Source organism: Phyllobates terribilis, unplaced genomic scaffold (assembly GCF_046119375.1).
Source record: "Phyllobates terribilis strain yellow unplaced genomic scaffold, ASM4611937v1 Scaffold_4__5_contigs__length_816908805, whole genome shotgun sequence".
Classification (NCBI taxonomy): domain Eukaryota; kingdom Metazoa; phylum Chordata; class Amphibia; order Anura; family Dendrobatidae; genus Phyllobates; species Phyllobates terribilis.
In genome coordinates this window covers 628,635,815-628,663,770 of record NW_027362764.1, presented here as the reverse complement: position 1 = coordinate 628,663,770, position 27,956 = coordinate 628,635,815, and the positions used below count along the sequence as shown (strand labels likewise).

Genomic DNA, 27,956 nt, shown 5'->3' with positions numbered 1-27,956 from the left:
TGGAGCTACCCCGTTATCAACGGTCAAATCGTCATTTTTAGATGGTACCAACCCACAACCAGGTTTGAGTGCGAGGACAATTTTCGTAACCCCGCCGAGCCACAGCAAACCAGGTTTGAGTGCAAAGACAATTTTCGTAACCCTGCCGAGTTACAGCAAGATGCTTTAATTTTCGTGACCCCGCCGAGTCACAGCAAGATGCTAGTATCCACACTCGTCGTCCTGTGCCGTTGCCCCTAGCAACCTGGCTGCAGTTGCCCCTAGCAACCGGGCTGCAGTTGCCCCTAGCAACTGGGCTGCGGTTGCTCCTAGCAACCGGGTTGTGGTTGCCCGCATTCTCGAACCACATGTAAGGCAGCGCTAGTCATCATACTAGGGGATACTCGCTGCACCGGGTCAATTAAAGCACACATGCAATGTCTTTCCGTTATTTCACAATGCAGCAGTTTATTATTTATCATAAACCGCTCATCACACATAAAATGTCCACGAGCCTTTCCAGTGGCAGCTATGCCCACTTGGCTCCAGTTACAGCCTTCAGCAAAGTAACTATAACAATGTCCATATAACGTACCGCTTTTACCTTTTGCCGGGTCTTAACGGTTTCAGATTTATTCTGCCACCACTGTGGCTTTTAGGCTTCCCAGGTGGGGGTCTCCAGCCCTCCTACCTTCAAAGGCTACTGGTATGTCTTCACACTTAACATCCAGCCACTGCCTTTCAGGGCTCTTGTCTCTCAAGCTTCTGCCTTCCAAGGCCACTGGCATCGCTTACACCTATGGATCCAGCCTCGACCTTTCAGGCTTCACCAGGCTTTACACTAACGGTGCCCCACATGGGAACAGGCCTCACGCCTTACACACACTGTCTCAAGACTACCAGGGTTTATATATCCTGTAGTACACACACACGGGACCTGTGCTGATGTCACAGCCATGTGATCAGACATTCTGTGTGCACAGGACCTGTGCTATGTCACAGTCATGTGACCAGTCACCTGAGGGGGAGGTACATGGTCGGCCAAAACACACCCTGGACCATTACAGTAATACCAAGCAAGCCGCTGCATTACAATATATACAGCCATACACAATCTCTACTTAAGTATGATATATGAATTTAAAGAAACTACGCAATTATGTAATTTTACTGTATAAGATTATAAATAACTAATTATACATTGTACAACACTTTGATACAACATATAATTACAGTTTTTTTCTTAACCATTCCCTAAACCAAATCTTCTTTCTTTGTCAAAAATCTCCAGAAAAGCTCTGTTTTGAAAAGACATCTTTCTATCCTTCAAAAGCTCAGATAACTGCCTGTTTTTTAGTCTACATTCCATGATGTCACTCTCAGCTGGTCGTCTCACCTGCCTCTGTCCGTCAATTTCAGCCATTTTCCTTTTTAGAGAGCCACAGTTCTGACTGAGTGTTAACTCTTTCTGTGGAGAAATTGACTTTTGAATCATCTGATATGGCTTATAACATATATGAAATCTTCTGTGTATTTCATAGATTTCATTTCGAGGATGACTCATTGGCTTTTGGTAAGATTTCTTTTCTGGTTTTACAAATTTAGCTTGATTTATTTTCTTTTCACGATTTTAATGTTTTTTAACAAAATCAAGCAACTGCGCACAATTGAATAGAGATCTTTTGTAACGCAATAACTCGAGATACTGGATTTAAGAATTTAAATTTTTGTACAAAAGTGGTTATCATTTGTTGTAAGTTTCCATTTTTGATGAGAGCCTTGCACAACCGTTCAAATATGGACATGAATGTATATGTACATTCTTTCCTACCAATCCTTAATTTTTAAATAGAAACACATGGGCCATGCACACAGTGAACAAGTCTGTAGGACAGTGTTCACACCCCCAAAAGACTGAAACACACAAAGACACAGTAAAACAAGCGTATAAAAATACTCTGTTGTAAAAAAGTAACAGTAAACAGCAAGTGCTAGTGAAAAGGTGATAAAAAACAGGGTATTTAGTTGACACGTTTTTTTGCAAAAAATGTATACTAAGCCGCTCTACCAACGTCAAGGTAACCCAGATCAGAACAGTCCCTATCTGATGTATTTAACCCCTTACTTACCGGGGACGTATTAGTACGCATATTTGCGTACTGCCCGTTCAGTGAGGGCTGCTGCGCTGAACCCTCACTGAACGGAGCACATGTCAGCTGATTCTTACAGCTGACATGTGCCCGCAACAGCCGCGGGTGGAATCGCGATCCACCCGCGGCAGTTAACATGTTAAATGCTGCTGTCAATCTCCGACAGCAGCATTTAACGCGCGCTTCCGGGTAGCGCGTCATAAGCCCCGCCCACCGGCGACCCCGTCACATGATCGCGGGTCGCCGATGGGCGTGCATGACAACCCAGGGTCTGCAGCAGACGCCTGTGGTTGTCATGATCTTGTCGCTATGAGCGCCACCTAGTGGTCGGCGCTCATAGCACAGGACCATTTCTGCAGCATGCAGGGGACCTGCTCGTCCCCTGTATGTAGCAGAGGCGATCGGATAGTTGCTGCTTCTAGTCTCCTATGGAGACTATAGAAGCATGCAAAAAGTAAAAAAAAAAAGTTTTTAAAAATATAAAAAAAAATAAAAAAATATAAAAGTTTAAATCACCCCCCTTTCGCCCCATTCAAAATAAAATATATAAAAAAAACCCCACATACACATATTTGGTATCGCCGCGTTCAGAATCGCCCAATCTATCAATATAAAAAAAGAATTAATCTGATCGGTAAACGGCGTAACGAGAAAAAAATTCTAAACGCCAGAATTACGTTTTTTGGTCGCCGCAAAATTGCAATAAAATGCAATAACGGGCGATCAAAACATCGGATCTACCCCAAATGTTATCAATAAAAACGTCAGCCCGGTGTGCAAAAAATAAGCCATCAACCAGCCCCAGATCATGAAAAATGGAGACGCTACGGGTCATAGAAAATGGCGCTATTTTTTTATTTTTTTTTTTTACCAAATTTTGGAATTTTTTTTCACCACTTAAATATAAAAGAACCTATACATGTTTGGTGTCTATGAACTCGTAATGACCTGTAGAATAAGAAGGGCAGGTCAGTTTTAGCATTCAGTGAACGTGGTAAAAAAAATAAATAAAAAACAACTGTGGTATTGCACTTTTTTTGCAATTTTACCGCACTTGGAATTTTTTTCCTGTTTTCCCGTACAGGATATGGTAAAACTAGTAATGGCGTTGAAAAGTACAACTCGTCCCGCAAAAAATAAGCCCTCACATGGCCATATTGACCAAAAAATAAAAAACGCTATGGCTCTGGGAACAAGGGGAGCAAAAACGAAAATGCAAAAACGAAAATGCTCCGGGGCTTAAGGGGTTAAAAACTGATCATGTGTATGGTACCTATATGAGAAGATCTAACAGGTAATGTCCATGTGGACACGCTGCAGAGGACGGCATTTTATGTGCATGGCCCACAAGGGAGGGGTGGAGACCTCCCTGATCTTGCAAAAGCAAGAAACAAATTGAATTAAATACAAACACATGGGCCATGCACACAGTTAACAAGTCTGTAGGACAGTGTTCACACCACCAAAAGACTGAAACACACAAAAGACGTGTCAACTAAATACCCTGTTTTTTATAACCTTTTTACTAGCACTTGCTGTTTACTGTTACTTTTTTACAACAGAGTATTTTTATTCGCTTGTTTTACTGTGTCTTTGTGTGTTTCAATCCTTAATTTTTGTAGATCATCTATGTTGGGGAAATCCTTTGTGGCACAATAAATCAAATATTTTAATCTGTCCGAATCATTCATTAGGAGAGTCATTTTCACAGGGCATTAAATTTAAACATCTGGAAAATGTCACAGGAATCCACATTTTAAATAATTGATTCCTCTCCTCATTGGATAAATCAAACTTATCAGAAAAGCTCTCAAATATCTCTGAATTTCTACAGACATGGATTTTGACATCATATTTTGGCATGATTTTGTATAATTTTAGCAAATTTTTCCTCATTTTAATTTGAAGTTGGGCCTCAGTAGCTCCTAAGTTTTCTGCTATTTTTAGTGGCCCTTGTACATCAGCTCCTCCTACGTCACTCATGTCTCCTCCCAAATCACCTAATATGTCGGTTTCTCGTATGTCAATCATGTCTGACAAGGGAGTTGTCAGGTTTTTGTATGTCCATCTCTTCGTCAGACCCAAGGTCACCTTCAGTTACAGACACGTGTCTTACTTCTTGCTCAATTTACACATTACTGTAAGAATCAGTATCACCATTTGACACTATTTCTACACAATTGTCCTGCTTAGACCTCTCTAGCACAAGATGATGAAATAAATCTACAAAATGTAGAATATTTCTCAATTTTTGTTTGTCTCTATTTACTAATTTAGAAGTTAACTGTAAATTCTGCAATTCACATTCTCTATATAAACTAAGCCACAAAACATCTAAGTCATTTCCTTCATTAACTTTGAAGTTAATCTTACTTTGTTTAGCAAAAGAAGAAATTATATCCATATTTTGCTTACCTTCAGATTTCTTAGCTTCTGATGATCAGCACGTACTATCCTCAGTTCGTCTGATCTGATCCTTGTAGTACCTCTGGTGCCTGTCAGTCCATCTGTAGAATAGATCAGTCCTCAATCTATAGGTTCTTTCTTATTCTTGTGACAAAGTTAGTGGATTTCCTGACACGTGAACAACTGCTGTTCAGCTCGTCTTATCTCTTCTCTCCCCCCTTTGTTCAAGAAGGAAATTCACTTAAAAACACGAAAAATCAGGACTGGCTCGCCAATGTAAAAAAAATACTTCTTTCTGTATTTTTTCTCTATCGAGGACTTCTCAAAGTATCAATATCAAGATATTCTTATAAAAAAAATTATCTATTTATTATCGGGTTATCCATTAAAAAGAATGATTGCTGAAGATACATACAATAATTAGTTACAAAGTGACTGTCCATTTGTCCGTGATTAGCTTAATTGTTGAGATTCACCCATCTTTCCATGGGATCCTAGATGGTAAATTGCGTCTGTCTGTGTCCAGCACGTGTGTCAGGATGGGCCTACATCAGCAGCTGGTTTACACACAGACCCTCGTCCTGTGTCCTGTGGAATGGCAAGAAGCCCCCTCTGTCTCTAACATGGGCTTTTATAGGCCGGTCATATGGCACCTATTCTTCTAATTATGGTGCTAAACCAAAAATACACAAATAGCGCATGTCAGCTAAAAACCCTAACATGATGGCTGATGCAATCTGCATGGTACAGAATTCATAATTAAGAATAAAATGAATATCCATAATTAATATTTAACATAGACCCTAATGCAATATTTATGTTGAAAGGATGAATTAAAATAGGAATTGGAAGCCACTATACTATGTCTGCATGGTCATCGGCACCTTTGTTTCATCCTTAAGTTGTATATCATAAAATCATGTCCCTAAAGTTTTGTCCTGAGCTAGCCAACAATTAGCACAGTACTAAAAATGAATTTACTCTTGGCAGCACTTCAAAGCTAAACATGGCAGTGAGGTTTAAAGGAAATCTAAACCTAAACTAAGAGCTGGTTCACATAAATAGCTACTAATAAAAAGTATCAGGAATTTATTGGAATTTACTATTTTGGTTCTCATTGTATTTGAGATAAAAGGTTTTTAGTACATGCAGTAGGCTTCATTCCTCTTGCAGTCCACAGCAGTCAATTCAATCAAATTTACTTTAGGAACCATGTACCAAACCGTAAAGTAAAATTGGATTGTAAGGGGGTAGTTCAATAGTCAACTTCTGTCTATCTGCAGGATAAATTATAAATATTAGACTGGTAGTTTTCTAAGTGCTTGGACCCCCACTAAAAGCTAGAATAGAGTCTTTTAATCCCCACAACTCTCCTAACTTTGTTGGCTGAGAATGTGCACTAATACTTCATACAGCTTTACGTGAGATATGGAAATAGCTGAGTTTGTTTAATCTCCATTTCTTCCTGATCCTTTTATTTCTTACTACTCTATATTTTTAGAAGAGTTTTTAAACACTTCTCACTAAAGCCAGTTTTCATCATCATGACCGGACCAAAATTTTCAAATGTGATGACATTCTCATAATCACTGGAATATATACAGTTGGGAAAATAAGTATTTGATACAATACCGATTTTGCAAGTTTTCCCACCTACAAAGAATGGAGAGGTCTGTAAAATCCCATTGTATGATTTTTACATAGTTAACTTGCATTTTATTGCATGAAATAAGTATTTGATACAATGATACAATAGAAACACAGAACTCAATATTTGGTGCAGAAACATTTGTTTGCAATTACAGAGGTCAGACGTTTCCTGTAGTTCTTGACTAAGATTGCACACGCTGCAGCAGGGATTTTGCTCCACTCCTCCATAAAGATCTTCTCCAGATCTTTCAGGTTTTGGGGCTGGGCAACATTAAGTTTTAGCTACCTCCAAAGATTTTTTATTGGGTTCAGGTCTGGTCGTCAGTGTATCAAACACATATTTTCCGCACTGTAGAAGCATTTCATCATGGAACATTCCACAATACTTTCAGTGTAATTTATGAAAGAAGCAAGAACTGCCAAAAATTAGATTACACATTATGTTCAAATTTTCATGTAGTGGTACTCCTTGACTCATAATGGATATGCACTAAGTGCAAAGCCTTCCAAAAATTACAAGCAGGGTCATCCATACACACTTGAAGGCACCAACTGTAGTGCCTCATTCAAATATTAAAAAAGTGTAGTTGTGGTTCTCCTACTCTCAAAGGCTCTGCACACAGTGCAAAGCCAGTAAAAGAATATAAGGAGGGTCATCCAGTCATCCATATAACCTTGAAGGCAACATCTGGCGGGCCTCATTCAAATATTTTAAAAGTGTAGTTGATGCACTCTACACTCACAAAGTGCAAAGCCCGGAGAATATGATAAGGATGGTAATACAGTAATCTTCTTCATGTGTCCACTTCTTCTTCTCCTTCCTTGGGAAGCTGGAGGGACTGATTCCACCTGCTTCCTGGAGCCCGATTCCCAGGTACCTGGGCTGTAAGTGACCAGGGTGCGGGTAATGCCAGAGCCCCAGACATGTAGAAATGGATGACAGCCCCCTGTGTCACCTGCACCATCGCGTGATCCCGCATAGGAGGTGGGGAACCCCAAGCACAGTCCGATCTCTTGGGGGTGGCACCCCCGTCTAGAGCCACCTCGAGGAGCTTCTCCCAGGCCCGTTCATTTCAGAAGAAGGGTTCATACTGCTACTTTACTTCTTGGATTACACCCACCACATACCAGCGATGTCGCCCCTCCATTTTGAGGAACGTGACCCTAGTTCCAGCCGTCAGCTCTTGCAGCATTTGAGGCAAGTGTTCCATCTCCATTTCCCACTGGTTGAACAAGATGTGATGACAGGTGCAAAACTCTTCTATGGATCCCCATCTCTGCTGCCGGTGGCACGTAATGACCTCCCCCTGGGATGCCAACTGTCGGTATTTTGTGGCTAGGGGGCTTGCTATCAAGTCTCCAGCTCTGGTCCTGGTTCCTTTTCTTTTCCAACCAGCAGTCTTCTCATCAGTTCAAGGATCCGGGCTCTCCTGTCCGCAAGAACCCAAGCGGTGAAGACTGCTGCCTGGGTTCGGGCCTTGGTGGTTCTGGGAAAGCGGCCAGTTCCAGACCACAGGCTTCTGTCACCTCATTTGTTGCACCAGCTGGGTCTGGATCCAATACTCCTCCGATCGCTCCCTCGGGAATCTCATGGGATTCTGCCATCTTTGTCACCTTGTCACCCACTAAGTACGTTACCCTGTATGGAATACTAATTGAATCCAGAAACATTTTTCAACGCTTTTTTGGAGTGTTATATACCACCGAAATGTAATACAAAGCACGTAATACTCTACGGATGACTAATTGAATCTAGAATTTTTTTTTAATGCTTTTTTGGTATGTTATATACCACTATAATGTAACACAAAGCACATAATAGTGTATGGATGACAATATAGTACATTTTTTTACCCCCCCAAAAAAAGAATGTGGTCACATACCTCAGATATATATTTAGCAACGGACTTCAAAGCCCTAAGCACTGCCTGGAGGTTGTATTCTGTCACTCTCCCTGCTCCTGCAACTGTCTCTACCTATGCTAAATGCAGAATGTATCTGATACAAACAGCAAAGCACAAGATTAATCCTTAGAATGACTGTTAGTATGGTGGTTCAGCATCAGCATCTGTATCAACACTAGAGGACTCTCATTCGTTAAACTGTGCACACACAGGCCTGGACAACCACTCTCTCCCTCCAATAAGAACTGTCCCTGAGCTGTGCAATAACGTCAGTGTGCCGAGCATGGTGGTGGCGGGCTTTTTTTAACCTCTGATGAGGTAATGCAGCCAGCCAATCACAATAATGCCACTACCAAGATGGCTACGGCATTACAGTGACTGACAGGCAATCACCACATGTTTATTGGCTGTGTAACAGGCACCAAACATGCGGGGTGGGGATGTGAGCTTCAAATCTGAGCACCAGCTAATTCTCGTCGAGTGCCGAGCACATCCGAGCACCTAGATACTCGAGTGATATTCGAGTATCACTGAGCCCGTTCGCACATGTGCAAAAGACTTGGGTATACTAATAGATAACAGACTAATCATAAGTCAACAGTGTGATGCAGCAGTAAAAAAAGGCAAACATAATTCTGGGTTGCATTAACAGAAGCATACAGTGTAGATCACATGAAGTAATTATCCCCCTCTACTCCTCTTTGGTCAGAACCATTTTTGAAATGTATTGTTATTAGGATATTAAAAGACTTAGTTTAGCAGCAATTTTTCATTTGTTTCAATGAAATTTATAAAACCTGTATTTTTAGGAAGCACTTCAATACTGAAGTGAATTTGAAGGGCCGATTTGTCAGAAAACTCTCATATCTCATTTTAAAAACAGCATCCCTCAAAATCCCTTCCTGCCTTCAGGAAGTTTGTTTACCCTTCAAGTGCTTCACAGGAATTAAGTAATGAAAACATTAATTTCTTTTCAGTAAAATACTGCATTAGCGTCAAAGTTTTCATTTTTACAATAGTTGCATGAGAAAATGAATGCCACAATTTGTTGTGCAATTTCTTCTGAGTATGCGGATATACCATATGTGGTCAGAAATTACTGTTTAGGTATATGCTAGAGCATGGAAGGGAAGGAGTGTTATTTGACTTTCGGAGAACAAATTTGGCTGGAATAGATTGCAGACATCATGTCATATTTAAAAAGCCTCTCAAGTGCCAAAACAGCACATTCCCCAACAAATGACCCCTTTTTAGAAATGAAACCCCTTAAGTAATTAATCCAGTGGTGTGGTGGGCATCTTGATCCCACAGATCCACCACAGAGTTTAAAGGAAACCTGTCACCAGAAATAACACTAATAATCTGCAGATGTATGGTTAATCTGCAGGCTATTAGTGTTAGTATGCTGCCCGGCACCTGCATGCAACCGAATGCAGCGGGGAGAAAATGAACTTTATTCTCCCCGACAGCATTTGGTTTCAGTCATTGGGCGGGGGCGGCGCGGGTGCAGTCCCCGCTCTGAGTATACAAGTCAAATACTTATTTCATGCAATAAAATGCAATTTAATTATGTAAAAATCATACAATGTTATTTTCTGTTTTTTATTTTGAGATTCTGTCTCTCACAGTTGAAGTGTACCTACGATAAAAATGACATCTCTCCATTCTTTGTAGGTGGGAAAAATCAGCAGTGTATCAAATACTTATTTTCCCCACTGTAGTTGTAAACTGCAGTTTAAGCACTCATTGGCTCTCAGAAGGGAGGTGGGCATTTGGATTTAGTAGCACAGAATTCACTGGATTTATTATTTTTACGGGGGGGGGAGGGTGCGGGGGGAGCGGGGAGTCATGACAGTTTTCCAGAGTGTTTTTGCTACTAGTACCTTATTGTGATTTTTGGGAAGCAGATTAAACAAATCATTAGCAGTTCAAGAAGTTTTTCTTGAACACTGTTCACCATACAGTATAAGTGATAAGCCAGCTTTATTATTTGGGTCAGTATGATATCAGCAATACCAGATTTATATAGTTTTTTATATTTTGCTGCTTTCTTACACACTAAAAAATTTTGCTAAAATAAATTTTTTGTATTGCTTTATTTTGAGAGCTATACTTTTTCCATTTTTTTGCAGATATACAGTGGTGTGAAAAAGTATTTGCCCATTCTTGATTTCTTATTCTTTTGCATGTTTTGTCACACTTAAATGTTTCAGATCACAAAACAAATTTAAATATTAGACAAAGATAACACAAGTAAACAAAGAATGCAGTTTTTAAATGAAGATTTTTATTATTAAGGTAAAAAGAAATCCAAACCTACAGGGCCCTGTGTGAAAAAGTGATTGTACCACTCTCCCCTTAAAACATAAATTAACTGTTGTTTATCACATCTTTGGGAAGCTGAGTTCAATTTCCCTAGCCACCCTCAGGCCTGATTACTGCCATACCAGTTCTCAGCCAAGAAGTCACTTAAATAGGACCTGCCTGACAAAGTAGACCAAAAGATCCTCAAAAGCTAGACATCATGCTGCGATCCAAAAAATTTAGAAATAAATGAGAAACAAAGTAATTGAGACTTATCAGTCTGGAAAAAGGTTGTAAAGCTATTTCTAAAGCTTTGGGACTCCAGCGAACCACAGTGAGAGCCATTATCCACAAATGGCAAAAACATGGAAGCGTGGTGAACCTTCCCAGGAGTGGCCAGCGAACCAAAACTACCTCTAGAGCACAGCAACAACTCATTCAAGAGGTCACAAAAGACCCCACAACAACACCCAAAGAACTGCACGCCTCACTTGCCGGTTTGTCAGTGTTCATGACCTGAAGAAAGAGACTGGGCAAAATAGCGTGCATGGCAGAGTTCCAAGACAAAAACCACTGCTGAGCAAAAAGAACATAAAGGCTTGTCTCAGTTTTGAAAGAAAACATTTTGATGATCACCAAGACTTTTGGAAGAATACTCTGTGTACTGACAAGACAAAAGTTTAACTTTTGTATCTCCCATTACAACAGTCGTAGAAGTAACAAAGCATTTCCGAAAAAGAACATCATACCAACAGTAAAATCTGATGGTGTTAGTGTGATGGTCTGGGGCAGTTGTGCTGCTTCAGGACCTGGAAGACTTGCTGTGGTAAATGGATCCATGAATTTTGCTGTCTACCAAAAAATCCTGAAGGAGAATGTCCGGCCATCTGTTAGTGACCTCAAGCTGAAGTGCACTTGGGTTATGCAGCAAGACAACGATCCAAAACACACCGGCAAGTTCACCTCTGAATAGCTTAAGAAAGACAAAATTAAGACTATGGAGTGGCCATATTCCAATTGAGATGCTGTGGCATGACCTTAAAAAGGTGGTTCATGCTCAGAAATCCCCTAATGTGGCTGCATTACAATAAGTTTACAAAGATGACTGGGAGAAAATTCCTCCAGATCATTGTAAAAGAATCATTGCCAGTTATCGCAAATGCTTGATTGCAGTTGTTGCTGGTAAGGATGGCCCAACCAGTTATTAGGTTTAGGGGGACAATCATTTTTTCACACAGGTTCCTGTAGTTTTGGATTTCTTTTTCCCTTAATAATAATAAAGACCTTCATTTAAAAACTGCATTTTGTGTTTACTTGTGTTATCTTTGTCAAATATTTACATTTTTGTTTGTGATTTGAAACATTTAATTATGACAAACATGCAAAAGAATAAGAAATAAGTGAGGGGGCAAGCACTTTTTCACACAATTGTAGCTGTATGAGACTTGTTGTTTTCAAGATGACTTAGATTTTATTGGCACCATCTTTGGGTAGATTTTTTGATTTTTCTATTCTGATTTTTGGGAGTCAGAATAAACAAAAGATAGGTTCCGGTGCCCAGAGTAAAATAAAAACTTCGAAATTACTTTTCCATTCTGGAACTGCTTCCTTCATACAGCATCGCGGTCTACTCTGAAATGTCAATCTCCGTTATCTATTAAAGGGAACCTTTCAGCTCGTTTTTAGCTATTAAAGTGCACCCAATGCGTTGTTAGTAACGCAATGTGCATCACTAACATGTTTTTGTTAGAGAAAAGCTCCAAATATTATGTTTAAAAATCACTTCATTAGGAGATTCCCTCTCATACCTTTTCTTTCAGTCATAGGGGTGGCGATTTTATCTTTTCAGCCACGGATCAGTCAGTGTCCTTTTTTAATTATGCACGCTCACAGCATTGTGAGACACTGCCATGATTGGCCCAACATCACGGCAAACACGTATCAAATCCCATGGCTCATCCAGTCCCCGGGCATGCGCACTGACTCTGGGTGTACAGCTCCAGCTTCATGTCAGATGTGCATGTGCAGATGCACCAGAGCGCAGAGTGGAGGGGACAGAGCGTAGCGTCATGTAGCCACTGGCTCAGAGCGGCTCTGCCAGGGAAGTGGATTGGCCATGTGCATGTGCGGGATTTGATATGTAGTTGCTGTGATGTCGAGCCAATCATGGCAATCAATCGCAAAACTGTGGGTGTACCTAATTTTTAAAGGACACTGACTGATCCGTGACTGAAAAGATAAAATCGCCACCCCTATGACTGAAAGAAAAGGTATGTGAGGGAATCCCCTAAAGATATAAAGTGCTTTTCTAAACATAATACTTGGAGCTTTTCTTTGACAAAAACATGTTAGTGATGCACATTGCATTGCTAACAACGCACTGGGGCAGTTTAATAGCTAAAAGCGAGGTGACAGGTTCGTATAGCATCCGATGCGATATGCTAATGACACTCAGTTAAACTCTGCTGCGAGCGTGAGCCAAATGTAATTTTACTGTGATCTGATCCTCTCGCATGAGAGAATCAGATCACATGTGAGGAGAAGAAAGAGAGATTAATTTCTCCATCTTATCCATTGCCTTTCTCGGTTGACATCCGAGTGCAGTCCAATGTTTTGCATGCACCCATTGACTTGAATGGGTGCATTGAGATACGCTGCCAATCACAGCATGCTGCCATTTTTTTTCTCATGACGATTTGGCATTGGAAAAAAATTGCAGATCTGCTCTGACTCATTAAATAACACTGGTCATAGTGCAATGAAAGATTTTCTTGCATTGCACTCCTCTGTATTATACGCCAGTGTGAGCGAGCCCTAAAAGTGGTAAGATAGTTTTGTGGGTCAGTACAACTTTAGTGATACCAGATCCATACAGAATTTTTTGGCTACTTTTTGCACACTAAGAACAATTTTGCAGAAAAATAAATTGTTTATGCATTGCCATATTTTAACAGCTTCAACCTTAATATCTTTCTCCTGACAGAGCTCAGTGAGGGATTGTTTCTTGCAGGGCAAAATGATGTTTTCAGTGATACCACTTTTCTCTAGATATGACTTTTTGATCGCATCTTATTCCACTTTTTCTGCAGGGGTATTTTGAAAAAAATTGTTGGCATTTTTGCCATGTTCCTTCTTTTTTACGATGTTCACTGTAGGGGTTAAACATTGTGACAGTTTTATATATTAATACAAAAAAAGGGTGGAAAAGCGCTCCTTGTGTAAAATCTGTGGATCTAGTTTCTGTAATAGATCGTGCGCTGCTCACATGAAGATGTTTTGCATAGTAGGCACAACACTGGAAAGGGCATGTGAGTCCACTATACATGGTTGCAGCTCTGAACCTAGGCTTGTACTGCTGGAGTTGGAAAGACTACATAGGAAAATCGGAAAAAAACAGAATGTATCTGAGGGAGGAGTTGGATAAACTCTGAAACATGAAATACAATAAAAACTTTTCATCTACCTAACTTTGGACATATGTAGTTTTATACATTAGGTCATTTCAGATGCGTCAATACCAAATACGTTTACATTTTTCTTGAATTTTGTTTTTACATAAAATACCATTTTTTATTTGTAAAACCTTTTTTCTGTGATTTTTATGTTGTTTATTTTGTGTTTTTTTTAAAACAGTTTTTAAAAATTTTCACAATTTTTTTTTTGCTTTTTTAACTTTTTTTACTTAATCCCTCTATAGGACTTCAATTTTTACTTGTTTTATGACTTCAAAGGCCACCATGTGTGGCAGATATTGCAGACATTCTTTGACCTAGGGTTGTCATAAAAATCATCAGCATCCCGCAATCGGCACCGGGCAAACAATTGCTCTTGAATCTGGTATCTAGAGGGTTAAACAGCCAGGACAATGCTGGCAACAGCCCTGGATATTACAGCAGGAGCTTGACTATGATTTAAGCCAAGCTCTCAGAGGTGATCACGCGGACTCCCTCATAGTTACGATGGTGTAATGTCATAATGCAGGAACACTTTCCCCATTACGACATACATGTACATTGGGAAAAAATTAAATATTTTTTCAATAGACAATGGAGAAAAGTCTACTATGTGTTATGATAAAGGGGAGAAGGAAAGAAACAATGCAAAAAGGATAGGCGCATCAAGTGGCAGACCATAAATATCAAGAAATTTTACCAAATTTTATTGCATACCAAAAAACATTAAAGACAATTAAAAACAGAGATCACAGACCATAATGTGGACCATGTGCAAAAAATAGTTATTGCAAGTAATATTGATCCAGAAAACACAGGATCAAAACCAATGCAACCCCATAATATCATGCAAGAATACAAAAGTAAGAATCAAAATATAGCCACAATAATCATAAATTTGCAAAAAGAAACACATATGAATATAAGCCTAAACCTAGGCGTCCCTGGGGAAGGGTAGCTGGGAGTATTATGTCCAAACTGTACAGACACACATAAGGGTATGTAGGTGTATACCAGTATATGATAAATCAGGCTCAACTGAGCCTAGCTGAGACCTGATGCCAAGGGACTAAGTCAAATCAAATACCCATTGATGCAAATTGAAACAGGAAAAATAAATTATCAAGTGGAATACCAATTGGGGAAAGCAAATGGTATAAAGTATCAAGGTCTACAAGAGGCCCACGGGTATCGCCGTCCAAGTGGCTTCGTCAGGGCAGGTCCGAAGCCGCTTGGACAGCGATACGCGTGGGCCTCATGTAGACCCAGTGCCAGTTTGGGCATAATACTATCGGCTACCCTTCCCCAGGGTCGCCTGGATTTGGGCTTATATCCATACATGTTTATTTTTTTTATATAATTATTATTTGAATATTTTAACAACCGAATAAACTACGTTAATTTTAAACTGTACTCTCTCACAGTTACCTTTTGTCAGTACCTCAGTCGTACCAAGACCAGCGCAGATACCATACACACTTATAATCTATTTCCTTTGCAGTCTTTTTGGCTAACTGCCTTTATCCGCAGCAGGTCCGGGTCGTAAATCTAACAGCGCCCCCTTCTATACCATATTTATATACATACATATTTATTTTTGCAAATTTATGATTATTGTGGTATTTTGGTTCTTACTTTTGTATTCATGCATGATATTATGGGGTTGCATTGGTTTTTCATCCTGTATTTTCTGGATCAATATTACTTGCAATAACTATTTTTTGCACATGGTCCACATTATGGTCTGTGGTCTCTCTTTCTTATTGTTTTTATTGTTTTTTGGTATGCAATAAAATTTGTTAAAATTTCTTGATATTTATGGTCTGCTACTTGATGTGCATATCCTTTTTGCATTGTTTCTTTCCTTCTCCCCTTTATTGTTGCTATATACAATGCAGGATACTCATCCTTATATAAATTGGTATATGGTGCACCCCTCTTCTTATACTTACTATTTTTTATGGACTGTTCAAGAATTTATTGACGATTTGCAACTTTGACTGTTCGTAGGTACGCGTATAACCAATAAGTTCACAAATCTTCCTCTTCTAAAAATGTCCATACTCATTAAATTATACCCAGTCAAACCTACACATATAACATTCTAATATGCATGAGGTTCTCCCAATTCTCCTATAACAACTCCTTAGAACTGAAGTTCTTGTTTCCATATTTTTCGTTAATTTTTATGTCCTTTTCATATTCATAGTATAGCTGCATTTTTTTACAATTTCTTTACTACCTATACTAATCTTTTTGGTCTTTTAATAGCTTTTGGTTATGATTCCCTATTAGTAATATATTAAAATACATGTCTATTTTATGTAGCATCAGAGAAATCTATTAAAATAAAATTCTTAATATATTCTACTTGCCTTTCATACAATCTAATTTACCTTAAAATTGCTTTCTTGTTTTTAGTGTTAACCTTGCACAGAAGACTTGAGGAATTATATGACTGAAACCACAATCTTGACACTTCAGCTCTGTGAGAAAATCAAATGCATCAGATACATTTCCCAAAGCTGCTCTGTGCGCTCAGATATAATAAGATTCTATGACACACAAACTTTTGTTATACAGTAGTATGAAAGTGAAGGTTTATTATCGTGAGTCGCGCTGTCCTTGTTCTCACCTTACTTTAGAGTCCTAAACTACTATTTTACTACTGTGTGTTTTACAATTAGCCTATATGTTGTGCTCCACTATTTTTTTCTTCCCATAGCCATAACTCTTATTTTTCTGCCCACATAGACGTACTTATGAGGGCTTGTTTTTTGCGGGACAGGTTGTACTTTTGATATCAATCATTTTACCATATATTGTAGTGGAAAATGGGAAAAAAATTCCAAGTGTGGCAAAAATTATGAAAACAAAAACACCTTTCTAGCATTTTTTTGGGGGAATTGCTTTTACTGTGAAAATTTTGTGGTAAAAAATTCCTTGCAGTTGGATTCTCCTCATCAATATTATTACAGTGATACCTAACATGTCCATTTTTTATTATGTTAGTGGTGAAAAGAATTAGAAGTTTGCAAAAAAGATGCTTTTTGGGTTGTGTCGCTATTTTCCAAGACCTGTAACATTTTCATTTTTCAGCTAATGGAGATGTGTGTGGCTTATTATTTGAAAGGTGAGACAATGTTTTTATTAATAGAATTTTGGGACAGACTTTCTTGATCACTTGTTACAGATTTTTTTGTGGAATTGCGGTGAACATAAAAATGTATTTTGTTGTTCTTGAATTTTTTTTCGTTCACGGTGTTTAGCGATCGGATTAATTGTTTTGATATTTTGATAGATCAGACTTTTCTGAACACAGCAATATCACCTATTGTATTTTTTAATACTTTATTTTCAATTGGGGAAAAGAGGGGTGATTTGAAGTTTTTATTTTTTATTTTTTTTTTCATATTTTTTAAAACATTTTTTTTACTTTTCATTGTTCTTGACTTGAAGTTGCAATCATTGGATCACTTGTGCTATTAACAGCGATGCCACAGCATTGCTGCATATAGCAAAAATCACGGTCTCCTTTGCAGCTCGGGCACAGGCAGGGTGGCCTCCGACTGTCATGACAATCCATCTCTTGACCCGCGATCATGTTACAGGCACGTCGATGGGTGGAGAGAATGACGTACGTGTTAATATGTTAAATGTTGCTGTCAATCTCTGATTTAACAATCGCAGCAGGTCCTGGTTGTAATACACAGCCATCACCTGCCGGGTATGGGGCGGGCTCGCTGCGTGAAGTGAAGAGGTAATAGTTGAATAGCTGAGATGAAGAGAAATATAATTATCCAGGCTCTTGGGTGTTTCTTGTAGTTTACCTTGATGTGATCTGTTGTTCACTTGTACTGTAGTAGCATGGATAGCATTGCTGCCCCATAATACAGGGTCAAGTACAAAGGACATAGCGCTTACAAAGACATTTAAATCTTATATAGACACTTTTGCAATCTACAATACTTTCAAGCTTACATGATCCAGACTATTTATTAGAGATGAATGGATCGATCAACTAAAGAGTGAGTCAAAGTGAAATTTCCTGAAATTCGCGGTATCACGCAAATTTCAACATTTTCATATTTGTTTTGTGGTTTACAAAAAAAAAACTTCCCATAATGCCCCGCAGCTATGACATCTCATGAATTATCTTACCTTATACAGTGGTGGTCAGTACCTCTCCCACCACAAATCAGCGGTTCCCAGTGAAGTACAGTTTCTGCGCCAAAGTCATTATACATATATAGAGTCACTGGGTAAGTCTCTCTCCAGTAGAGTGTAAGCTCTTATGGTTAGCTGGGTACTGTCTCCTGTAGAGAGTAAGCTTTTTTGGACAGTGGGGTTTTGGACAGTGGGGTCCTTTCTCTATCCCCTGCCTGTATTTTCCAAGCAATTACAAACTTTATGAAAACCAAAATTTATTTCAGTCTCAAAACATTTGGCCATGACTGTAGTAACCAGTTGCCACCACTCTGAATATTACATTCGGGCATTATGAAGCTATCGTTTGTCACTGAGAAAGGAAGTCTTTTCAGAACAGTATTGTTACAACACACATAAATCATTATATGAAGGTTTCCTGAATCTTGTTCATATCCCCAAAAACTGACTTTTTAGTTATTTGGTCTTTAATCTGTTTCCTTGTCTCCTGTGTTGCCCATTTCCCCTTTATTCTAGTTATATTGTATGCAAATAAGACATGATTGCTTTGACAAATGTTGACATATTCAAAAAAAGTCCCACAACTACTTTAGGTTACTTTCACACACTTTTTTTTTGGTATTTGATCTTTTGATGCTTGTAAAAAAAAGCGTCATAAATTTCATGCATATTTTGGCTACACACTTGACTTTTTTCAGCTGACACAGAAATATCTGGCAAAATACCAAACAATTTTCATTACCTAGAACATGCAGAGTTTTGTAAAAAAAATTGATGAATTAAAAATTGACTTATACCTGGCCCTTAAAATCCCATAAAATAAGTTGCCCCCCCCACCCCGAAATACTGGGTGTGAAAGCACCCCCACAGTGACAATTGAATTAGAAGGCATTTTACATTGCAAGTAAAGGTAAATTTTAGCCTTCAAAATTAAATATTACCAATATGAAAACATTTTATTTTGAGCAATGTATTTCAGTTGAATAAATTTAATGTTCATTTACTTTTATCTCTTTGGGTCAATTGATCATGCATTTATTTTTACAATTTACTATAATAAAAAAAAGTAACAAAAACTGAAACCAGACTAATTTCAAATTTTCAGCATTATTTTTCATATCACAACCCATATTCCACCCATTTTTTATTTTGAAAAATACATATTAAATATTAAAATATTTTTGCATTGTGTTGTTTTTTCCTTCAGTCACATATATATGATGGTGTCAGTAATAAATGTACCGTATATAAGATCGATAATGAATTAATAGGCTGCTGTAGCATATGGAGGATGGTCCAAAAGCTTCCAAAAATATTTTTTGGGGAAATATTCTTGCCATTGCTTTAAAAGATTATATGGTAATTAACTAAAACATTTAACTGCAGCAGATAAAGTGCCTATATATGTTTAGTATGGACCTGTACTGATAAACCATCATGCTGAAACTGTGAACATGCCATTGCACCCTTCATGAGTCTTTAGTAGTGTTGAGCCACCCCCGTAGTGTTCGAGTTCGGTTCGTCGAACACCCGTGTGTTCGCCGAACTGTTCGTCGAACTGTTCGTCGAACACCTTCGAACACCGTTAAAACCAATGGCAGGCAAACAAAAACACATAGAAACACATAGAAAACACCTTCAAAGGTGTCCAAAAGCTGACAAACTGCTCAGAAGACATAACTAACACATGGAAAAGTGACAAGTACATATAGTCATGCGAAAATAAAAGAGGTGGAGGAGTAAAAGGAGGGGGAGACACAGATATAGGCATGTCATGCCCTTCTAAAATCCAAAAAGTGAGAAGCCGACACGGCCAGTCCGCTCCTGCCCGTGCCACCTCCGTGTCGCCGGGTTTGTGCCAGAGCCGCGGTGAACCCTGATGGCCAGCCCCCCTCTCCCAATACTGGTGCCTGTCCGCTGGTGGGTCGAGCGAGCCCCCCTGTGGTGGAGGCAGCTCTAAGCTTTTTAATTGAAATTGTCTCTCTAATTTGAATGAATACACTTTAAATCCATTTACAAGGATCTATTGGAGGGCAAGTCTCATGCCAGCAGCCGCGTAATTCCAGCTCCAGTAGCGTCCACTAAAGCTGCTGCAGTTAAAAAGCTTTTATAAGGATCGAGCTCGGCTGTCCACCGCAAGGCATCCTACTGCCAGTCCCAGCCCCTATGCCTTGGGGTGCCTCCTGATGCTCTTCACTAAGTATCCCATGGTCCCGAAGCATTTCCTTTGAAAAAATTAAGTGTCTAAACTACAGGTGGTGTAGCTTGCTTAACAGCCGGGATAATCCGCTGACTAGCAGACACTGCTACTAGGCACAAAGTATTTCCTGGGCTAGATGCAGTTAAAAATTTGTAATTAGATACTCTCGTTGGATGCTGAGAAAGCATTCCATAGAGTCTCCTGGCACGCCATATATGATTCTCTTAAAAAGCTTGGGGTAGAGGTCTAGGGGACCCTTTTATAGCCAAAATCACGGCCCTGTATCACAATACGTCACCTAGGCTGAAGATAAATGGAACTGTAGCACCCTGAGGGCTCGGTTGCTACAGACGTATTGCACCTCACCCAGAGGTGTGATATCTCACTCTCAGGTAAGGATGGAGTGTGGATCAGGACCCGACACCTGCATGCATTACACCACATTGCCGTGGGGCAGGGCGACCAATATGCCCCTGAGATGGGCACGACAGTCCCTGTCCCTGGCTGGAGTGGGGGGAGGGAACACTGAGGAAGGGGAATCCGGTAGTGCAGGAGCAGGGAGGAAGCAGTTCCTGGGTGCATTGAGAAGGGAGTATAAAAGGTGGGCACCATCTTAGTTCAGTGCAGAGAAGTCTGAGCAGAAGTGGCAGGGAGCAGGGGCTCTGCATGAGCTCTGCTCCGGAGGCGGGCCTAGTAACAGAGGCCCAGGCCTGGAAGAGGGAGAAGAAAGGAAGAGGAGCGGAGAAGGCTCCAGGAACGAGGAATGAAGGGATCCCAGGGGTGCGGACGGGCGAGTCGCCACCGCACGCCCGAATCCACCTGCGTGGAGGGGTCAGGCCAAAGGGGGAGACCGGTCCCCGAACTAGTGGAGGCAGGAAACGACCCTCAGCTAGAAACCGGAGGCTCTGACATTTTATGTGGCGCAGCCCCTCGCTACACCCCTAGGAAGGCACCACATAGGGTCAGGGAAACTGGCGCCAAGTTTACCAAGAGGAGGCCCGAGGCAGCCGGACAGAAGTGTTGGTAAGAAAGGCCAGACAAAGGACACACAAAGGGGGTCCTGTGAAGTGCTCCAAAGTTATCTGGGAGTTGTCTGAGACCCTCACCTGGTGAGCACAGTACGACGTGGGCAGCCGTTACCTGCAGACGTGGTCTGGATAATAAGAACTGTGAGTAAAGGCCCTGAACTGCATCACTGACTCCGTGTCGTTACTGCTGCTGCCCTGCACCATCACCCCCATCCTCCGCATACACTGCCCTGAGGCTATACTCCTCCCGTGGGGAGTTATGCTACGCTCTGCTGCACCCACAACACCAGCCTCAGCGGTCTGCCCTGTAGCGGCGGTTCACTCTGACCGCAATCCACGGGTGGCGTAGTCGTACATTTAAACATCAAAACCACATAAATAGTTCCGCCACTGGTTTGACCGCCCTGAGCCACGGAACCGGGTCGCCGCCACGAAGACTACAACCACCAGCATCCACCAAAAAGGGTCCGGCTCCGGGTGTCCCAAGGCCCAGGGGGTGCGTCAGAACATTTTCATCACCTTTCACAATCACCAATGGGACAAGGCAGGGATGTCCTCTGTCCCCTCTCTTATACATCCTAGTGACGGAGCACCTGCTCTCATCAATTCGCCATAACCCCAATATTAGGTGGATTGAGGTGGGAGGCACCAAGTACAAGTGCTCTCTATTTGCTGATGATGTCCTAGTATATATCACTCAATCACATATATCCATCCATGCTGTTATGGCTGAAATAGATCACTTTGTTACATGGTCAAATTTTAAAATCAATGCAGCGAAGTCTGAGGCCCTCGATGTCTCCCTACCCAAATCCATATAGGATTTCATCCAGTCCAACTTTCCCTTTGCCTGTCCCTCACAGGGTATCAAATACTTAGGAATTCCTATTCATAGAGACCTCTCCCATCTATGTTATCTTAATTTTGGGCCCTTTATTGAACAACTCCATACAGACCACGGTTGGCAAGTTAGAACTGTAAGATTCACTACGTGAACCGCTGGTGTTTTGTGGAAAAGCACATGTACACTGCGTTCCAAATTATTATGCAAAAAGTGTTTAGGAGTGATAAGGGAAGAATTTGTTTGTTTGTCAGTTAAACTCATTGATGGTGATGTGTGTCAGGGCTCTTTATATCACTGTAAGCAATTGCAGACACCTGTGCTAATTAGTTTGGCAGGTGTGTCCAATGAAAGGCAAGACTACTTAAGAAGGCTCTCTCACATTATTAAGCAGCCTACATTTTCTGCCAAAATGGGAAAGAAAAAGGATGTGTCGGCTGCTGAGAAGCAACAAATTGTGGAGTGTTTAGGTCAAGGCATGACTACAATCAACATTGTGCGATGATCAGGATGAAGTGTCTTGGCAATCAAGAAGTATGTAGCTGATTCACAGTACACACGTGTGCGTGCTGATAAGGGCAAATTGAGGACTCTTTCCTACAGGCAATTACGTCAGGTTGAAAGAGCAGCGGCAAAAAAGCCTTGTCATAGCAGCAGACAAGTTTTTGAAGCTGCTTGTGCCTCCAACGTCCCCCGAACAACAAGATGCAGGGTCCTTCAGAGGTTTGCAGCTGTGCATACGCCATCCTGTCGACCTCCTCTATCCACTTCACACAAGCAGAAACGGCTCCAGTGGGCCAAACATTACATGAAGACTGATTTCAAAACAGTTTTGTTCACGGATGAGTGCCGTGCAGCGCTCGATGGTCCAGATGGATGGAGTGGAGGATGGCTGGTTGATGGACACCCCACGCAAACACGGCTACAGCGCCAACAAGGAGGAGGTGGAGTAATGTTTTGGGCTGGAATCATGGGGAGAGAGATTGTCGGCCCCTTTAGGATCCCTGAAGGCGCTAAAGATGAACTCCATAATGTATGTGGATTTTCTCAAACAGCACTTCCTGCCATGGTTCAAGAAGAAGAACCGTGTATTTCACAGCAAGATCATTTTTCTGCATGATAATGCACCATCTCATGCTGCACATAAAACATCTGCATCTCTGGCTGATATGGGCATAAAAGGGGACAAACTTATGGTGTGACCCCCATGCTCCCCTGACCTCTACCCCATTCAGAACCTTTGGAGCATCATTAAAAGGAGTGTCTATGATGGCGGGAGGCAGTTCACATCTAAGCAACAGCTCTGGGAGGGTATTCTGTCCTCATGCAAAACAATTGAAGCAGAAACCATCCAAAACCTGACAAATTCAATGGACGAGAGAGTTCAGAAGCTCCTTTCGAACAAGGGGTCCTATGTGAAAATGTAACATCACCTAGAATAAAGTTTTGAGTTGAAAACTGTTTGATTTCAGTTTCTAACAACCTGCTAATGCTTATAATTTCAAAAATGACCATTTATTTGGTCTTTATTAAAATGAAAAGGTTGATCGAAAAGTTTGGGGGATCTAAGAGTGTGGCAACCCAGTCGTCATGATTACTTCGAATTCTGACAATATGAGGGTCATGCTGCAGGTAGTGCAGCAAGAAGGCACTTATGTGTCTTGCGCATCTCGGAGCCCCAAAATTATTTTCCGGGCTAGATGCAGCTAAAAATTATTTTTAATTTTAAATCTGGTGAAGCTTTAGTATAGATGGCCTAATAGGATCAGTGCTGCACACTGCTACAAAGCCCAAATTATTTTCCAGTCAAGATACAGATAAACATGATTAGTAATTTGAAAGCTTAAAACGGTTGGTAGGGTGATTTTAACCAATCATCAAGCTTTTACTCTCCCCAGGATGACACAGGGGTACAAAAGTCGTTTCGGATCCATGATTTGTTCATCTTTATGAACATGAGTCTGTCTACATTATCAGTGGAGAGCCGCGTGCGCTTATCTGTCAGCACACCACCAGCAGCGCTGAACACACGTTCAGACAGAACGCTGGCTGCGGGGCATGACAAGATCTCCAAGGCGTAAGTGGCAAGCTCCGGCCATTTATCCAGATTGGAAGCCCAAAAAGAGCAAGGGTCCAGTGACACAGTCGTGGCTTCAATGTTTACTTGGAGATACTCCTGTACCATCGTCTCTAGGCGTTGACTATGTGTCAGACTTCTTGTCTCCTGTGGCCTTGCAAAGGATGGGCTAAAAAAGTGGTGAAATGATTCCGCAAAATTGATGTTACCAGCAGATACTGTGGTTCTGTTACGGTTTGAGTGCTGAACACTTGACGGTCCCACGGTTGGCAAGTTGGAACTGTGAGATTCACTACGTGCACCACTGGTATTTTGTGGAAAAGCACATGTAAGATTCTGCAACAGTCTCTGCTGATACTCCTGCATGCGTGCATCCCTTTCTATGGCAGGAATAATTTCTGCAAATTTACTTTTGTACCGGGGATCTAACAGTGTGGCAACCCAGTAGTCAGGATTATTTCTAATTCTCACAATTCGAGGGTCATGTTGCAGGTAGTGCAGCAAGAAGGCACTCATGTGTGTTGCGCATCCAGGAGCACCAAGTCCCTGTTGTGTTGGTGGCGAGGTAACAATCATGCTTCCTTCCTCTGTCCTCTCCCCCCAACCTCGCACAACAGAAATGTGATCAAGGTCTCCCTCATCTGATGAGTCTTCCATCAGTTCGTCCTCCACTTCTTCCTGGGCTCCTGCACCTTCCTCACTAGTTTGGCTGCTACCATGCGCCCTGGTAAAACCATCCCCCCCACCCTCACATGCCTGCCGCCTTGGTGCTGCCGACCGTCTGGACCTTGCAGATGTTAGCCCTTCCGCATACAACTCCTCCTCCTCTACTTCCTCCACCTCCTCTTGTACCACCACCTGACTCCGAATTCTGTTTAACATGTGCTCCAGCATGTAAATCACCGGAATAGTCATGCTGATAATGGCATCGTCAGCACTAAACATCTTCGTCGCCATTTCAAAACTGTGCAGAAGGGTGCATAGGTCCCTGATCTGAGACCAATCCTCCAGCGTGATTTGCCCCACCTCTGAATCTCGTTGGCCCAGGCTATACGTCAGAACGTATTGCACCAGGGCTTGTCGGTGCTGCCACAGTCGCTGCAACATGTGCAGAGTTGAATTCCACCGGGTAGGCACATCGCATTTTAGCCGGTGAAGTGGCAGGCCCAACGACTTCTGTAGAGATGTAAGTCGCTGAGCTGCGGGATGCGAACGGCGGAAGTGAGCACACAGTGACCGTGCCCTCTGCAGAAGGCCATCTAGTCTGGGATAGTGGGCTAAAAATTGCTGGACAACCAGGTTCAACACGTGAGCCATACAAGGCACGTGTGTGACATTGCCCCGGCGAAGGGCCGCACCCAGGTTTGCAGCATTGTCGCACACGGCCTTCCCTGGTTTCAGGTCCAGTGGAGACAACCATTCATGAAATTGGTTCTCCAGAGCTGACCACAACTCCTCAGCTGTGTGACTCACATTTCCCAGACATTTCAATGTAAAAACCGCCTGATGACGTTGAGCCCTACTGCCAGCATAGTAAGGAGGTGTGCAGGATCCCTTCTGCGCAGTTAGAAAGCTTGTGGCATGACCAGACAGGCTTTGGGTGCAGGTGGAAGACCGAGAGGAGGTTGAGGAGGCAGAAGCAGTGGAGGAACTTTGACATAAAGAGGATTGACGCACAACTCGTGGGGATGGCAAGACTTGGACAGCAGCCCCTTGTCCTGCTGTCACCATAGTTACCCAGTGCCCAGTCAGCGACATGTAACGCCCCTGTCCATGCCTACTCGTCCAAGTGTCTGTGGTGAAATGCACCCTGTCACACACAGAGTTTCTCAAAGAAGTGGTGATGTTGTGTGCGACATGCTGGTGGAGCGCAGGCACACCTTTCTTTGAGAAGTAGTGCCGACCGGGCATCTGGTACTGGGGCACTGCGACGGACATAAGGTCTCGAAAATCCTCTGTGTCCACCAGGCGGAAAGGCAGCATTTCTGTAGCCAAGAGCTTGCAGATGGTGAAATTCAACCTCTTAGCTTTCTCATGGCTAGGAGGAAATGGTCTTTTACTTGTCCACATCTGAGGGACCGAGGGCTGGCTATTGTGCTTAGACGGGGTTGATAAGGGTGTCCCCGGCAAACTGCCGGTCTGTGAGGAAGATGCAGGCGGACATGTTAGGTTGCCTTGATCCAAAGGTGGTGCTATCGATGTCGGACAGCGCTCAACACCAGCTGGTGTTCCCACCTCCAAAGAAAATGATGACCTGCCAATCACGCTGGCTGTTGCGGGTAAAGAGGTGGCAGGTCTGCGCCCCAAAACAGGTGTGACTGCTGTCCCCCCAGTCACAGAGGATGAAGAGGCCGCGGAAGCACAAGATATGGCAGATGGTGGTTGGCCCGGCCGGCTAGGCTGCATTGTAGCACACTGAGCTTCCCACTGCAACTTATGCTTCATGTCCATGTGCCGGTTCATGCATGAAGTACTCAAACTATGTATTTTTTGGCCTCTACTTAGCTTTTGCTGACAAATGTTACAGATAACATGAGTTGGGTCATCTTTATCGATCTGAAAAAATGCCCAGGCTATGCAAGGCTTAGCACCCATGCGACCTGAAGAGCCACCACGACTTGTGGTGAGAGGCAGAGTTGTGTTTGAGGATGCAGTTGTTGACATGCTTCCAGTACTACGTCTCTGTCCAGGAAGGCGCAACCTGACCTCGTCGTCACTAGCATCTTCCTCCACCTCCTCTGCTGACCTCATCTCTTGGCTGACTGTGGGTTGACAGTAAGTGGGATCTCCAACCTCATCATCATCACCCTGTGCGTTATCACACCCGTCGTCCTCAGAGCCAACCTGTTCCTGCCCTGACAAAAAACTAAAGTTGTCGCTCCAATCAGGTATTTGAGTCTTATCATCGTCTTCCTCATTGTCTCCACCAACAGGAGTTACAGTTTGGGAATGAGGGTCTACATTATGGTCAGAACCTTCTGCGTCTGGTCCTGGATCCGACTCATAAAGATTCTGGGCATCAGTGCAGATCATTTCCTCGTCTGGATTCACAGAAGCACTGGAGTCAACCTCTGATTCCCAGGCTATAGTATGAGTAAACAGCTCTGCAGACTCAACCATCTGTTCTTCCTCATACTCAGACGGGCAGCTGGAGATTTGGGAGCTGTGAGGAAGCAAGTGCGATTGGGGTGACACCTTTGAGGACTGGAGTATTTGTGATGTTAAAGTTGATGTGGAGGAGAGCCCACTTAAAGGAGCACTTGATATCCGTTGTGCCTCATCTGGAATTTGTAGCGATTGGCGTGGCCGTAAGAAAGGGATCTTATCACATTGTCCGCTAAAAGAAGTAGACATTTTAGTTTGGCTGGAAGATGGTCTTTCTTCTGCAGATGTTACTGTTGCCTTAACACCTACCCCACGGACACAACCTTTTTTCCCCTTCCCAACACGCCTATTCCCCTTTCCACCAGCAGCAGGCCTTTTTCCACTCATTTTGGTGGTTAACTAATTCACAACTCTGGAGTTGTTTGCACAAAAAAACAATGGATGGTAACCGAGCAGAGCTGAGTGGCCAAACTGTGGTATTAGGCCAAAACTATTGGCTGGGTTAGATGCAGAAAAAAATTATATTCAATTTGCAACCTGATGGAGGTCAGTATAGATGGACTAATACAACAAGTCCCACACACAGCTAGAAGCCCAATATTTTTTCAGAGGTAGATGCAGAAAAAAATATATTCAGTTTGCAACCTGATGGAGGTCAGTATAGGTGGACTAATAGAACAAGTCCCACACACT

The 27,956-nt window shown here is 41.8% G+C and overlaps 1 protein-coding gene across 1 annotated transcript in view; it reads left to right on the top strand.

The window, feature by feature from the left end:
* CA8 (carbonic anhydrase 8) overlaps positions 1-27,956 on the top strand; it is a 290,402-nt gene that overhangs the window by 89,625 nt on the left and 172,821 nt on the right. The window lies entirely within an intron of this gene.